This window comes from Neoarius graeffei, chromosome 8, assembly GCF_027579695.1.
Source record: "Neoarius graeffei isolate fNeoGra1 chromosome 8, fNeoGra1.pri, whole genome shotgun sequence".
Taxonomy (NCBI): Eukaryota; Metazoa; Chordata; class Actinopteri; order Siluriformes; family Ariidae; genus Neoarius; species Neoarius graeffei.
Window position 1 is genome coordinate 84912854 of NC_083576.1, and position 15838 is coordinate 84928691.

The 15838-nt window shown below is 40.9% G+C and overlaps 1 protein-coding gene across 1 annotated transcript in view; it reads right to left on the reverse strand.

Moving 5' to 3' along the window:
• Window positions 1–15157, reverse strand: part of smpd3 (sphingomyelin phosphodiesterase 3) — a 146507-nt gene extending 131350 nt beyond the window's left edge. The window contains exon 1 of the mRNA XM_060928403.1: window positions 15092–15157. The gene's annotated coding sequence lies outside the window, so the exon portion shown is untranslated. The remainder of the gene's footprint in view (window positions 1–15091) is intronic.
• Window positions 15158–15838: the final 681 nt, after the last annotated feature.

The window sequence follows — 15838 nt, forward strand, 5'->3', positions numbered from 1 at the left end:
TGTTCACTGGGTAAATTCTTCTTACCAGGTTAGCTTTTGTTCGCTGGTTAACTTTTGCTACCTAGGTTAGTTTTATTCCTCAGGTTTGCTTTTGCTTGCTGGGTTAGTTTGACTAGAAAGTTTAGCTTGCTTAATAGATTATCTTTTGTTCCCTAGGTTAGCTTTTGTTTGCTAAATTACCTTGTGATAACTAATTTACTTTTTACTACTATGTTAGCTTACATTTGCTAGTTTGCACAAATAAAATCCAGGCGGAACCCAGTTAATAAAAGCTGTGTGGGAGGAGCTGAGCAGCGTCAGCCTTGTGATTAGTCAACTTGAGCTTATAGTAAACTTTATCTGATATTAGCTCCTCCCACTTTTCTTTAAAGGGGAGAAACTGTGGTCAAGCTCATATAAAATTCACTGGAAGATTCTTCATTTCTAAGGGTTCTTTGTTTGTCCCTCTGGAGGAACAAAGTTTCTTAAAGGTGTAAAGTGTTTCTCTGTGAGAAAGGGTTACATGTAGAACTCGTTTAAGAGGCTAGGAGCCTTTAATCATCCAATAAACTTAAATAATCCTAAAATAAACCTTTTTCAAAGTGTACTAAATACCAAAACAGTTGATCTAAGCGTGGAGTTTGGAGTTTGTACCTCACACTTTCCCTGTTAAAACACACTCTTAGGACCGGAATATACTCGACACCCAGAATGCTTCTGCGTACGCATCATGACTGCTACGCCTTCCTTCCCAGCACTTTTTTGACACGTCCTCTGAGCACATCCTCAGAAATTAACGCGATGTGTGTACGAGTTGCAGTACCCGCAAAAACTGGGGTGGAAGTGTGTTTATGTGTTGGTACGTGACGTCAGTATTGTTGTTTTCTAGTCTGAAGATATCAACATGGCTGAATGTTTCGAAGACGAGCTGATAGAGCAGGTTAGAAATTATGGTGTAAAGCTCTCACATACCATCTTCTTGTTTCCGTTTCCGGTTGAGAGTACGCTGTGCACGTTTTGGCTGCCACTTCTCACCAGAGCCTTTAATTTTTCTTTTTTCCCCCTTTTTTTTTGGCTTTTTTTGCGTTTGTATGATTTGATGTTTGTTCTTTGTTTGAATGTTTTGTCTGCCAGTTGTGGTGTAGCTTCAGACCCAGTTTTAGGCATCGGGTTCCTCAAGCCGTGGTCCGCCATGGGCGATGCGTGTTCTGTTCGCTATGGGCTGCAATGAGCTTGTTGTTCTCTTTAACATCGTGGTTGTGCAGCGCTCTGTGTGGTGGTGCTTCTGTGCTCGCTTTGTGGATCCATGGCACGGTGTTCCGAGCGATGTTGCCTGGTAGCGTCGTGGCAGCTGTGCAGGCGGTGTGGGACATACTTTCGTGTGCCTTTTGGTGGGATTGTGGGCAGCTACACCATTGAAATTACATCCTGACCCTATTTTGGTGGACTTTTTTTTTTGTAATTGTAAAACAACCTTGGGAGTGAGGAAGGCGCTATATAAGTTGAACTTATTATTATTATTATTATTATTATTATTATTATTAATTTGCTCTAGCAGGGCTGGCACAAATTGTTACTCTCACTCAGGATCTTCTTCTTCTTCTTCTCCTAACATTTTTAGGACACTATTTCTCCCTCAGTTTTCAATCAATCACCAAATTTCACATGAAGAATACCTCTGGGCTGAATTACATTGCTGTGACTTTTGGTGCTGATCTGGATCACTGATCCAGAATGATCCATGAAAAACAGGATTTTTTTCAATCTCTTATAACTCTGTCAATTTTCATGATTTTTTTCAATCAGTTTTTTTGTTTTTTTAATTTTGTTCAGGGCAGCAGGGCGCAACTTTTCCTCACTAAGCGTCATTCTTTATCTCTTACCGTTCTGGATCTATAGCGTACGGTGACCAGACGTCCCAGTTTGTAACAGTGAGCGCAAATTACTGTGACTTTAGTCACAGTCTCTGTCTAGTTATTATTATTATTATTATTATTATTATTATTATTATTATCTTCTGTGTCACTGCTGCTGTATTTTTTGCACCTTCGCAGCAGCATCAAAATGCAAAGAATTTTTATCTTGAGCTTCTTTTTTTCCTCAACTCACAACGCAGCGAAACTGGATATTGTTTTCTCACTGTGATGATTTCTCACACTGTCACCTGTTGGAATCCTCCAGATTTACATAAAGTACACGTGCAAGTGTAGTCAGTACACTACTTGCGTAGCAGCAGCGTCCGCAAGCGTACGAGTCATGTAGCGTCAAGTATATAGGAAAAAAAATAGTTCTTCAAGGGTTCTTTAAGGGTTCACTGGATAATTAAAAAAAATTTTTTAGAAAAAAAAATTTTTCTAAAAAAAATTTAGAAAATTGTTTTTCTAAATTCAGAATTTTTTTAAACAAAAATTAAAGCTAGACAGACTTTTGATTTCATAAAATCAGTGAAATTTAGTTCCTTCTGAAATTTGGTCATTGTGATTTATGTTTATTTTTGTAATATCTCAAAAAACAAAAAAAAAACCCTGACCATTCTGTTCTGTGGCTGGAAAGTTATTTAATTTAAGGGGATTAAAGCAAATAATGTGCATGAAATCGCTCGCTTCATGCAGTCAAGCAGACAGAGGAAGTCCGTGTGTGTGTGTGTGCGAGCGCAGGTTTACATCATTCTGTCGCTAAACGAACAGCTGATCACACCGAGGTGCTCGCTGAGCGCCGATATTTATTAGTTTGGTCCTGCGTTTCCTTTCCTTCGTATATAACATAACGTCTTTTCTTCTCGCTTTCTTTCCGTTACTGTAGTCAGTCTTTCACATTTCATTCGCACACTCACGTCCTCTATTTTTCTCTCCTGTTTCAAATTTGTATCCCACAATGCCTTGTGCGAACGGAGAAAGCCCACCACGCTATGCATAATGGAGTATGTTGAATTGTGTCATGGTGAAGCAGGAAAAAATAGCGGAGAATTTAGGGACACGTGGCTCTAAAGTCATTAATTGTTCTATTAAAAAATAAATAAATAAAATTGGAAGTCTGTGATTTGAATTCAGTAGCTTTCGGTCCACTAAATAAAAATAACTGTGTGTCGGGTAAAATTCTTTTTATGACCTACACTTGAAAAATATGAAAGGCAGTCTACCTTTAATGGATTCTAGCTTTCAAAGAAGTTTCTCCTTGGAGCGCTTTCTGATAATGAATTACTTCAGGAATGTACAAATTTTACGACGGCAGTTTGTGAGCACATTTTCTGACCAGTGCAGATTGCATACAGGTTTAGAAAACGCACATACAGTAGTGTCCTTGATTTCATACAATATACTTTCAAAACTATTATCAGGGATCTTACAATTATTTTCAACATAATCCCAGTTGTCTCTTCGCTCCCTACAGCGGTACTCTACACGCCTACGCTTAAAAGGTACAAAATAATGACTGTTAGACTCCAGATAGTGCAGCGGATTACAAAAAAAAAACGAGCCATTTGGGATTGAGCCTCTGATTTGGATTCTTTTATCCGCAGTTTAGTCATGGCTGAAGTGTGAAGTGTTCATCCTCGGCTGCTGAGAGTGTAATATCACACCCGACAGCCGCGAGAAGCGAGACAACTCTCTGTATTATCCTCCAGTTTCCGCCAAGGAGGTTATGTTTTCGGTAGCATTGGTTTGTTTGTTTGTTTGTTTGTTGGTTTGTCTGTTAGCAACATGACGTAAAAAGTAACGAACGGATTGCTCTGAAATTTTTTTCCAGCGGTGTGCCTGGGCACAGGTAACAATCCATTAAATTTTGGCGGTGATCCGGATCACCTTCTGGATCCCGGATTTTTTTAAAGGATTCTTGGCGGAGGTCTGCGCTCTCCAAGTGCTTTTCTAGTTTTTTATGTTTTCCCCCCTAACGGATTTGTTTGTTTTTCAATTGAATTGTCCAGGTTATAGGCTGCATTAAAGGTGGGAAAAGATTTGAAATTATTTATCATGGTCTCATTTTTTTACATCAGAAAAACCTATCATTTTCACAGGGTGTGTGCACTTTTTATATCCACTGTACACCGCCGCTGTGTTCGCGGAAAATGACATCACACATGATGGAGTTATGGCGGCCTCCCTGACAAAAAATAGTCCCGTCTATTTTCATCACTTTAATGGTTATATCGTTAAGAACAAATTCAACACGCAGCTTGTTTTTATAAAGGACAGACATAAAGATCGACTTTTAGCTCAATTTGTTTCTTTGCAAGATATTTCCTTGCAGGGACAGCCACTCCACTTGCCCCAGTGATGTAGATGCAGAAATGAAGAGTGACCTCAAGGCAGTTTTGTAGTCGAGTCACTAAACCTCGTGTCCGAGTCCAGTCTCGAGTCCCCAGTGTTCAAATCCGAGTGGTTAAAGAAAATTTCAAGTCGAGTCCGAGAACAAGACTCCACCCGCACCATGTGACGGTGTCTGTTGCTGCCTTTATGTGAAAGCGTCTCTGCTACTGTGTTGGACTTAACGTTCCTGCTCGACTGCCCCATTTTACTTAACAGGCTACAGATAAAAAGCTTGTTCATCGCTCAGCAAGCCCCGCCCACTATCAACAGGGCAAATAACATGAGAGAGGGTTAACACTAGCTAGTTCATCGCTCAGCAAGCAGGCCCCGCCCACTATCAACAGAGCAATGAACACAGCGTGTCACTTCCTTCTCTGGGTGGAGTCTCGCCAAATGACGATTGAAGTTCGAGGTCGTCCCCGTCGTCTCCTCGATAGTTCTTCTACATATGGAACACACAGCAGTGCATTTTTTCCCACCGCACGAGAAGTCTGTAGAAGCAAAGTGGACAGTACTAGCCGCGTTCTCTCCAGGCATTTTAGCACCATTAATGTTAGTTTGTTCCTGAACATGATATATGAAAAGATGAATGTGCATTCTCTTGCACGAAATTAGTATAAAAAATAATGTAGATGTAAATATAAATACCTTACGTTAATTATTATGGCATGTTACAAAAAATAAAGAAAAAAACAGAGTCTTCATCTCCAATTTATGAATCCGAATGCAGTTAATTCACGAGTCCAAGTCATCAGTGCTCAAGTCCAAGTCAAGTCACGAGTCCTGAAAATTAGGGCACAAGTCGGACTCGAGTACTACAAGCCTGCCTCAAGGATAATCCACCCTCCAAACTTCCCCGAGATACAACTCTCATACCACACTCCTCTTCGCCTGCATCGTCATTGCGCTTTCAGAAACCATGCAAGATTTATGTGCAATCCTAGTCGACCCATAGATGGTAAAAAGAACTATTACGAAAATGCACAAGACTTGCATTTTATTCATTTAGTTTGTAGCTAAATTCTTATTGGCAAATAACTCATCATCGTGAACAATCCGATTCAGTACAAAATTTTATCTTCATCTCAGCAGCTTCCATTTTCAGTTTGTAACTGTTATGCTAGAAAATGATATCACAACATTCATTATATCGCAAAAAAAAGGTATTGTGATTGATATTGTATCATCATATTAGTCAGGATCTACCGTAGTTGTAAATATACATCAGATTCAACTCCAGTTCCGTCACTGGAAGGGCGGAGAGATAAAGCTGACATTTCCTGGCTCAGAGATATTGTGCAGCAGAATGCTGGGGTTACACTACATGACATTTACACACACACATGCACACATTGAGATATTGCATATTAATCTTGCAAAGCTCTTCTGAATGATAAATGTAAAAAAAAAAAAAGGCTTCATTCTCACACCCAAAGTCATTCGAATTTTGACTCTTTTCCACTGAATCAGATCACTAATGAGTTGACTCTTTCAGCTCCCAAACGACTCACTGCTATTTTTCCCCCAAACCAGACAGTATTTTGCCTATTGTCCGAAGTATAACTAACATTGTTTCATTCTACTTTCTAATTAACTAATTAACATAAATGTTTGATGTATATATAAATATTATGTAAATATATTAAAGCTAGACGGGGCGGCACGGTGGTGTAGTGGTCAGCGCTGTCGCCTCACAGCAAGAAGGTCCGGGTTCGAGCCCCGTGGCCGGCGAGGGCCTTTCTGTGCGGAGTTTGCATGTTCTCCCCGTGTCCGCGTGGGTTTCCTCCGGGTGCTCCGGTTTCCCCCACAGTCCAAAGACATGCAGGTTAGGTTAACTGGTGACTCTAAATTGACCGTAGGTGTGAATGTGAGTGTGAATGGTTGTCTGTGTCTATGTGTCAGCCCTGTGATGACCTGGCGACTTGTCCAGGGTGTACCCCGCCTTTCGCCCGTAGTCAGCTGGGATAGGCTCCAGCTTGCCTGCGACCCTGTAGAAGGATAAAGCGGCTAGAGATAATGAGATGAAATGAGATGAGATGAGGCCATAAAAAGAATTTTCCCCCGACACCCAATTATTTTTGTTTAGTGGACAGAAAGCTCCTGACTTCGAATCACAGACTTCCAAATTTATTATTATTTTTAAAAAAATAGAACAATGAATGAATTTATTGCCGTAAATTCTCTGCTATTTTTTCCTGCTTCACCATGACTCAATTCAAGATACTCCATCATGCATCACACATCATGTGGTGGGCTTTCCCTGTTTGCGCAAGGCATTGTGGGATGCAAATTTGAAACAGGAGAGAAAAATGGAGGACGTGAGTGTGCGAATGAAACGTGAAAGACCGACTACAGTCACGGAAAGAAAGCGAGAAGAAAAGACGTTATGTTATATACAAAGGAAAGGAAACGCAGGACCAAACTAATAAATATCGGCGCTCAGCGAGCACCTCGGTGTGATCAGCTGTTCGTTTAGTGACAGAATGATGTACGGTAAACCTGCGCATGCACACACAGACACGGACTTCCTCTGTCTGCTTGACTGCACGAAGCGAGCGATTTCATGCACGTTATTTGCTTTAATCCCCTCAAATGAAATAACTTCCCAGCAATAGAACAGAATGGCCTGGTTTTTTTTTTTTAGATATTACAGAAATAAATAAACATATATCACAATGACCAAATTTCAGAGGGAACTAAATTTCACCGATTTTATGAAATCACATTAAATATATTTAAATAACTCACAAATACAGCAAGCATCCCTGCACTAATATTATGATTCCTGCTGTACCTGCTCTTCCTTATGAAGGTTCATTGTCTTTTATCTTGATAACGAATCGCCTCAAACAAGCAGCAGTGCAGCGGATCCTCACCGTCACGCTGCCTCATCAATACAGCCGAGAGTCAAACAGATAAATCAGCAGAATCACCGTTCATGCTCAGCGGACAGCTCAGATGATATAAAGAAGACTCCACTCAGGCATTTTGATTTTATTAACAAGACATCTACAAAAAAAAACAAACAAAGCTAAACAACACCACCACCAACAAGCTCATGTACACGAGTCATCGGTCAGTGTTCACCTAAACAAATTAAATCAAGGAGTCAACTCATTTGCAAACAACACATGAATACTGAAAACCTTCTGAATACATCATTTAACATTCCCAGATTGGGAGCTCGGTCATTCTCTCCCTGCTCGACCAAAACAACCAGTCGAACCAGATAAATAATCATTATAATTATCGCATTATATCGTGGCTCTGTGTTCTTCATGCGCCAAATTCGCTGATGAATACAGTGGTGCTTGAAAGTTTGTGAACCCTTTAGAATTTTCTATATTTCTGCATAAATATGACCTAAAACATCATCAGATTTTCACGCAAGTCCTAAAAGTAGATAAAGAGAACCCAGTTAAACAAATGAGACAAAAATATTATACTCGGTCATTTATTTATTGAGGAAAATGATCCAATATTACATATCTGTGAGTGGCAAAAGTATGTGAACCTTTGCTTTCAGTATCTGGTGTGACCCCCTTGTGCAGCAATAACTGCAACTAAACGTTTGCGGTAACTGTTGATCAGTCCTGCACACCGGCTTGGAGGAATTTTAGCCCGTTCCTCCGTACAGAACAGCTTCAACTCTGGGATGTTGGTGGGTTTCCTCACGTGAACTGCTTGCTTCAGGTCCTTCCACAACATTTCCATTGGATTAAGGTCAGGACTTTGACTTGGCCATTCCAAAACATTATTCTTCTTTAACCATTCTTTGGTAGAACAACTTGTGTGCTTAGGGTCGTTGTCTTGCTGCATGACCCACCTTCTCTTGAGATTCAGTTCATGGACAGATGTCCTGACATTTTCCTTTAGAATTCGCTGGTATAATTCAGAATTCATTGTTCCATCAATGATGGCAAGCCGTCCTGGCCCAGATGCAGCAAAACAGGCCCAAACCATGATACTACCACCACCATGTTTCACAGATGGGATAAGGTTCTTATGATAGAATACAGTGTTTTCCTTTCTCCAAACATAACGCTTCTCATTTAAACCTAAAAGTTCTATTTTGGTCTCATCCGTCCACAAAACATTTCTCCAATAGCCTTCTGGCTTGTCCATGTGATCTTTAGCAAACTGCAGATGAGCAGCAATGTTCTTTTTGGAGAGCAGTGGCTTTCTCCTTGCAACCCTGCCATGCACACCATTGTTGTTCAGTGTTCTCCTGATGGTGGACTCATGAACATTAACATTAGCCAATGTGAGAGAGGCCTTCAGTTGCTTAGAAGTTACCCTGGGGTCCTTTGTGACCTCACCGACTATTACATGCCTTGCTCTTGGAGTGATCTTTGTTGGTCCACCATTCCTGGGGAGGGTAACCATGGTTTTGAATTTCCTCCATTTGTACACAATCTGTCTGACTGTGGATTGGTGGAGTCCAAACTCTTTAGAGATGGTTTTGTAACCTTTTCCAGCCTGATGAGCATCAACAACGCTTTTCCTGAGGTCCTCAGAAATCTCCTTTGCTCGTGCCATGATACACTTCCACAAACGCGTTGTGAAGATCAGACTTTGATAGATCCCTGTTCTTTAGATAAAACAGGGTGCCCACTCACACCTGATTGTCATCCCATTGATTGAAAACACCTGACTCGAATTTCACCTTCAAATTAACTGCTAATCCTAGAGGTTCACATACTTTTGCTCCTCACAGATATGTAATATTGGATCATTTTCCTCAATAAATAAATGACCAAGTATAATATTTTGTCTCTTTTGTTTAACTGGGTTCTCTTTATCTACTTTTAGGACTTGCGTGAAAATCTGATGATGTTTTAGGTCATATTTATGCAGAAATATAGACAATTCTAAAGGGTTCACAAACTTTCAAGCACCACTGTATGTATATATATACAGTATATCTTCTATATCATGTATATAGCTTGCAATATTTATTGCATGAAGAAGGTGGCCCACTTTAGATCGTTCCTTCTAGACTAGATGGGCCGGAGTCAGCTACGCCGTCATTAACGGTCTCGTTATCGTTATCGAGTTATAAAATCAAACGTTCAGAGCACCAGAGCCCTGCCTTGCCTGTGATCAAACCGATGATTATTTATATATTTATATATATTATAAGCCCCACCCACCAAAAGGAGCCCCGAATCAGTTGTGAGTGATGAGTCAAGAATTCAGACCAAGTGTGAAAAAAAAAACCCTCTTTCCGATAAAGCGAATTCGGTGCTCATTCTGGGCTGATGCTAGTGTCAGTTTGGAACTGGTTCAACATGAGAACCTTCTGAGAACTGGCTTGCTTTTGTATGAGCTTGAGCACTACCACAGAGCCACGTCATTACGTCACTGTATACATCTCTGCTTTCCCATCAACACTAGAACCAGGCGTTCACAAGACCTATCAAAAGCATTCGACAAAGTACCTCACAATCTACTTCTGTCTAAACTCCAGTTCTTCACCGTGTCTGGCTCTGTTCTTCAGTGGTTTATAAGTTACCTGTCAGATAGACATCAGCGAGTTGTCCTCGATGGCATATTCTCTGACTGGCTCCCAGTGACATCAAGGGTACCTCAGGGCTCTATCCTGGGTCCGCTACTATTCTTAGTCTATGTTAATGACCTGTCAAGCTACACTCGTCACGGATCAAGTCTTGCCTTATTCGCGGATGATAGCAAGCTATATCGCTCTATCGACTCTGACAGTTCTACTACCTCACTGCAAGCTGACCTGGACAGTCTACACAAACGGAGTGTTGACCACGACATGTCATTTAACGCTGCCAAATGTAAAGTGTTGCACATGACCAAGATAAAATCTTGTTGCAGACCACAACAAAGTTACCATCTAGATGGTCAGACCTTAGACTCTGCTCCTTCAACCAGAGATCTGGGTGTTATGGTTACTGCTCCACTTTCATGGGCTACACACATAGAAGAGATGTGCGCAAAGGGTAACAGAGTCCTAGGCCTCGTGAAGCGAGTGTGTGGTAGAGACATTTCCGACGTATCTACTGGAAAACTGATGTATACTGCATTAGTTAGACCAGTCCTAGAATATGCCTCATGTCTCCGGTCACCCTACACTGCGAAGCATCGAAGGCTAATAGAAAATATTCAACATCGTGCCACTAAGTTTATATTGAATTATCTGGATAGACATATAAACTATAACGAGAGACTCAAAAGACTTGACTTATTACCGTTGGAATTCAGAAGAGATATACACGATCTAATTCTCCTATATAAAATGAGAGCTGGACTTATTAATACAAATTTTGATCATCTTTTGCTTCCTGTAACATCACGTGGCGCTACTCGAAACTATGATCCTGTAAATATTCATCCTGTCGTCTCTCACAGTCAGCAGTACTTTACAAAGTCATTTTTCCCTAGAACTATTAAACTTTGGAACAATTTGCCTAGTTTTATAAAATATGCCAATACAGTTAATCAATTTAAGAATTTACTTTATGTTCAATATAAAGACAAGCGAAAGCTATACATTCTGCCATAGTTAATTAATTATATTGGTATATCCGAAATTAATTCTATACGTAGCTTTATTGTCAATTGACTCTGTTTGGTCGCGTTTTTGAATTGAATGTCAGTCTGGGGGCGGCACGGTGGTGTAGTGGTTAGCATTGTCGCTTCACAGCAAGAAGGTCCTGGGTTCGAGCCCCGTGGCCGGCGAGGGCCTTTCTGTGCGGAGTTTGCATGTTGTCCGCGTGGGTTTCCTCCGGGTGCTCCGGTTTCCCCCACAGTCCAAAGACATGCAGGTTAGGTTAACTGGTGACTCTAAATTGAGCGTAGGTGTGAATGTGAGTGTGAATGGTTGTCTGTGTCTATGTGTCAGCCCTGTGATGACCTGGCGACTTGTCCAGGGTGTACCCCGCCTTTCGCCCGTAGTCAGCTGGGATAGGCTCCAGCTTGCCTGCGACCCTGTAGAACAGGATAAAGCAGCTAGAGATGATGAGATGAGATGTCAGTCTGGAGATGTGGTCGAGCAGAGTCGGCTGATAATTATATTTTTACATTATACTGTGTTTTTTCCCCTTTTTTAATTTTTTTTAATTGTTTGAATATAATTTATCTCATCTCATTATCTGTAGCCGCTTTATCCTGTCCTACAGGGTCGCAGGCGAGCTGGAGCCTATCCCAGCTGACTACGGGCGAAAGCCGGGGTACACCCTGGACAAGTCGCCAGGTCATTGAATATAATTAATATTTTTTGTAACTTTGTAAGGGGTTGAATTTCAGTTGGGGCTTTGCCCTGTATTCTTCTCCTGTCACTTTTGTTATTTATTGTTATTTATTTGTAAACACATATGTTTATATTTGTGGCAAATTTTTAATAAACTAAACTAAACTAAGCACAACAACAACAACGGCAGACGAAAGGATTAGGTAGACTAGATGCTAGACTAGCTCTTTTTTTTTTTTTAAACATGGCGGTCACATAGTTTTAATCGGTCTTGTTGGTCATGATAATCCCGCCTCCAGCTGCTGACACAAGTGGTTCTCGGTTCTAGGCCAGCAAAGTGTTGGTGCTGGTCTGGAACCAGTTTTCCTGGCTGAGAGCCGGGTCTTTGGCTCTCGAAACACAGATGAACTGGTTTGAGATTAGGCATCTTGAACAGCACTGGAGGAAAAGGGGTATGAGACTCAAAACGGAACCCATCCTCTTCTGGGTAAGACAGTAACTCGTCCGCTTTCCTTCTTCTGACAGTGTTCATGATTGTTATAGAGTTAAATCCCACAATGTGTTGATGGCTAAAGTAAAAAAAAAAAAAAGACGCTACTGCACTTCCTCTCAGAGGGATGATTAGCTTAAACAGTGGGGCTGGCTTAGAGATTTATGGTGGTACACTATTAATGTGTGTGTGTGTGTCTGAGAGAGAGAGAGAGAGAGAGAGAGAGAGAGAGAGAGAGAGATCAACATTTCAGTCTGATCGTGAGTAATATTCAGGACTGACTGGTGTTTTTAGGTCATCCCCAACAGTGTGCATGTGTTAACCTATTTTGGATCACATATATGGTGTGTGTGTGTGTGTGTGTGTGTGTGTGTGTGTGTGTGTGTGTGTGTGTGAAAGAGAGAGAGAGAGAGAGAGAGAGAGAGAGAGAGAGAGAAAATTAAAAAAAGGCAAATGCTGACGCAGGCAGAACCACACCTCATCTGTTTTAGCTGAACTGGAGCATACATCATACTGAGTATAAAGATATACAGCGTTTAGGTCATAGTGTAATAAATTAGCATAACATCAGCAAACATCTGGGAAACATTCCAACTGGCAAATGTCTTTCCCAATACCCACGCCTGTTCAAGCACAGAGCAGGTTTGATATTAAATGAAGGGTCTCAGTCGCCAAAGAACAGATGGTCAACATAATATAATATATTATTATACACACAGGCCACTTTTTCTATGGAATAAAAACGTGTTCTATTCCCTTCTAGTGGGTTTATTGATGGCATGCAATATTGCTATCGTATCGCTTATCCTCCGTGCATTACGCCGCTCTCCCTAATTGAGAATGAGCGTGCAATATTGTTATAATATCGCACGTTGTCAAGACAACACGACATCACACGTCGAAGCTCATGCAAAGATCCAGTGACAAAACTTTTCTGCTGTGCATGCGCACAATCATTTCTTTGTCGGCCGGGAAAGAGAGAAGACGGGGTTAATCCAGTGCTCGGATAAAGCACTAAATAAATAAACTGAAAATTGAAACTAAAGTCGCGCTGAACACTTGAAAGGCTACCAAAACTTCATTAGATATTCTTCACACGTATTTACAAGAGAAAAACATATCAACGGATATCGAAAAACTGGAAAAGAGACACGACGGAGATGTAAAACTTCCACGCGAGCGAGTGACGGTGACAGTTTGTAAACAAACATGGCCGCCAGGTTTGCGTCGTTAAAAGTGGAAGATTTTGAGAGAGTTTTGGTTGCCAGGTTGCTCCGTTGTGTGTAGCCGTCGATGTTGATTTTAAAAGTAACTCAGTAAATTACACAGGGAAAATAATAATAATAATAATAATAATAATAATAATAATATTTGGCTTGACTGTGCTAGTGTTGGCCTTCGCTAACACTACACCGGCTGGAAGATAACTGGTCTGCCACGCTAACAGCAACGAGTCGCGGGTAAGCTAGTGTCAGCCTTCGAGAATGCTGATATGAAGAGAGTGTGTATGTATAATAATAATAATAATAATAATAATAATAATAATAATATTGGCTGGCTGTTTTTCATGGTATATCAGATATATTCCACAGTTATTCGCCAACGATTACCAATTTTAATTTATTAACGAATGACTTTTTAGTTTTCATCCATTTATAGTTACAATGAATGCTGTGAAACGTTATCGCAGCCAGGCTATAAACAGTCATTCCCTCGCCAAAAAGACACAGCCGCAGCTCGTCATGCTACCGAGAACCTGCTAATCATAAACACCTCTGTCCTGAAAATGTCTTCAACTTTAACAATACCAACAATGTTACCTCTTACTGTTACAAAGTGCTGACACTGGAGACTCCTTCCCTGAATGTTTGATAAACAGAACACGTCATCAATGACATCAACAACTTTTGAAGAAATAAAAAACCAGGACGTTTTTCATTGCTATGAAACGTTTTTGTCCGTTTATTATTATACTCGTTAAGTCCCTGTGAGTGAGCTGTTACTATGGAAACGATGTTATTATTAAACAAGACCTTCTGACCAATCGGATACAAGAATTCAGCTGTGGTAGAATGCCGGAGAAGAACTTTATGTAGACAGTATGTGCAAAAATAACACTACAGAGGAACACTACATTGATATTTCCAGGTCAAAGATAAATAAGTAGTCGAGTTACAGAAGACGGATGGGTCAGAGGACCGCCCCAGTGCCGAGAACCGGAGACGTTAAATCTGGCCTCCTGTAAATTGGTCTATTATTTATTGCACAGTCACACAAACAGGCCATTAATACACACACACACACACACACATCTGCTCGCAGCATTGCCTTACAGCCATGCAAATCAACATTCAAATGATTTCCTTCACATGTAACCAGCTGTAAAGGCGAAGCTGCAGCACGTACAGGACACACACACACACACACACACACACACACAATTGGAATAAAAGGGTACTAAAGTAAGTACAGCGCCTTTCCTCGTCACTCAGGGTGGTACCCTCACGAGTACCTTTAATGTGCATCTGTGACATGGCAATGTGAACATAGCGTGCATTTAAAAAGGATTCAGGTGCATCACTGAACCTTAATGGACCACTTTTGGATGTTTAATTGTTTTCAGACTGAGACACAACATGCACCTTTCCAGGTGAAGGTACAAAAGACAGATCCTTGATTTTAATAGATAGATAGATAGATAGATAGATAGATAGATAGATAGATAGATAGATAGATAGATAGATAGATAGATAGATAGATAGATAGATAGATAGATAGATAGATATTTTATTAATCCCCTAAAGGAAACTGCAGGAAGAAAGAAAAGAAAGGTGTGTTTGATAGAGTGTAGCTCGTGCATGCAAATCTTTTGGCACACAATAATGATCAGGAATGTTGTATATGTTATACATAATAGGATTTGATCTAATATCAGGCTTTGGTGTGTGTGTGTGTGTGTGTGTGCCACAGTGGCAACGTGGAAGAAATCCAATCTCAATCCATCCACACCACCCATCATCATCATCATCATCATCATCCATCTCCCCTCCCAACTTTCCCCTCTTTATCCATGTTTCAGTAATACTCAATACTCACACTTCTGGGGGATCTGATCTCCTGAATCTCCTGAATTCTGACTCTCCTGCTCCGGTTCCGGTATCAGAACCCAGTACCCGTACAGAACTATATCGTTCTTCCTGTGCACGCGCTGCTCGAGAGCTTGCTGTGCGGGTGCGTGGCGCGCCTCTCTCCAGCACCAGCGCGCTTTGAACAGCGCCGTTGACGTCATCCCTCACGACTTCACGCCACGCCCACTCGGTATGGAAGGCCACTGGGGCAAAAGCAAACCAAACCGTTTCATTCACTTCAGCGTGAAATCAACCCTTGAGGTGTTTGCTCTTTTCAAATCAACAGGACAAAGAGGTTTTTTTTTCAACTCTGTATGGAAGAATTCAGCACTGAGGAGAAATTTTGTGTTTATTTGTATACCGAGTCTGTATTACATCCAACCGAATTCACGTGGAATTCAATATTTGATCCAACCAATCAGGCACTGAATGTGATTCAAGTCAAGTTTATTTGTATAGCATTTTTAACAATAAACATTGTCGCAAAGCAGCTTTACAGAATTTGAATGACTTAAAACATGAGCTAATTTTATCCCTAATCTATCCCCAATGAGCAAGCCTGTGGCGACGGTGGCGAGGAAAAACTCCCTCAGACGACATGAGGAAGAAACCTCGAGAGGAACCAGACTCAAAAGGGAACCCATCCTCATTTGGGCAACAACAGACAACATGACTATAACATTAACAGTCTTAACATAAAGTCAGCTTTGTTGAT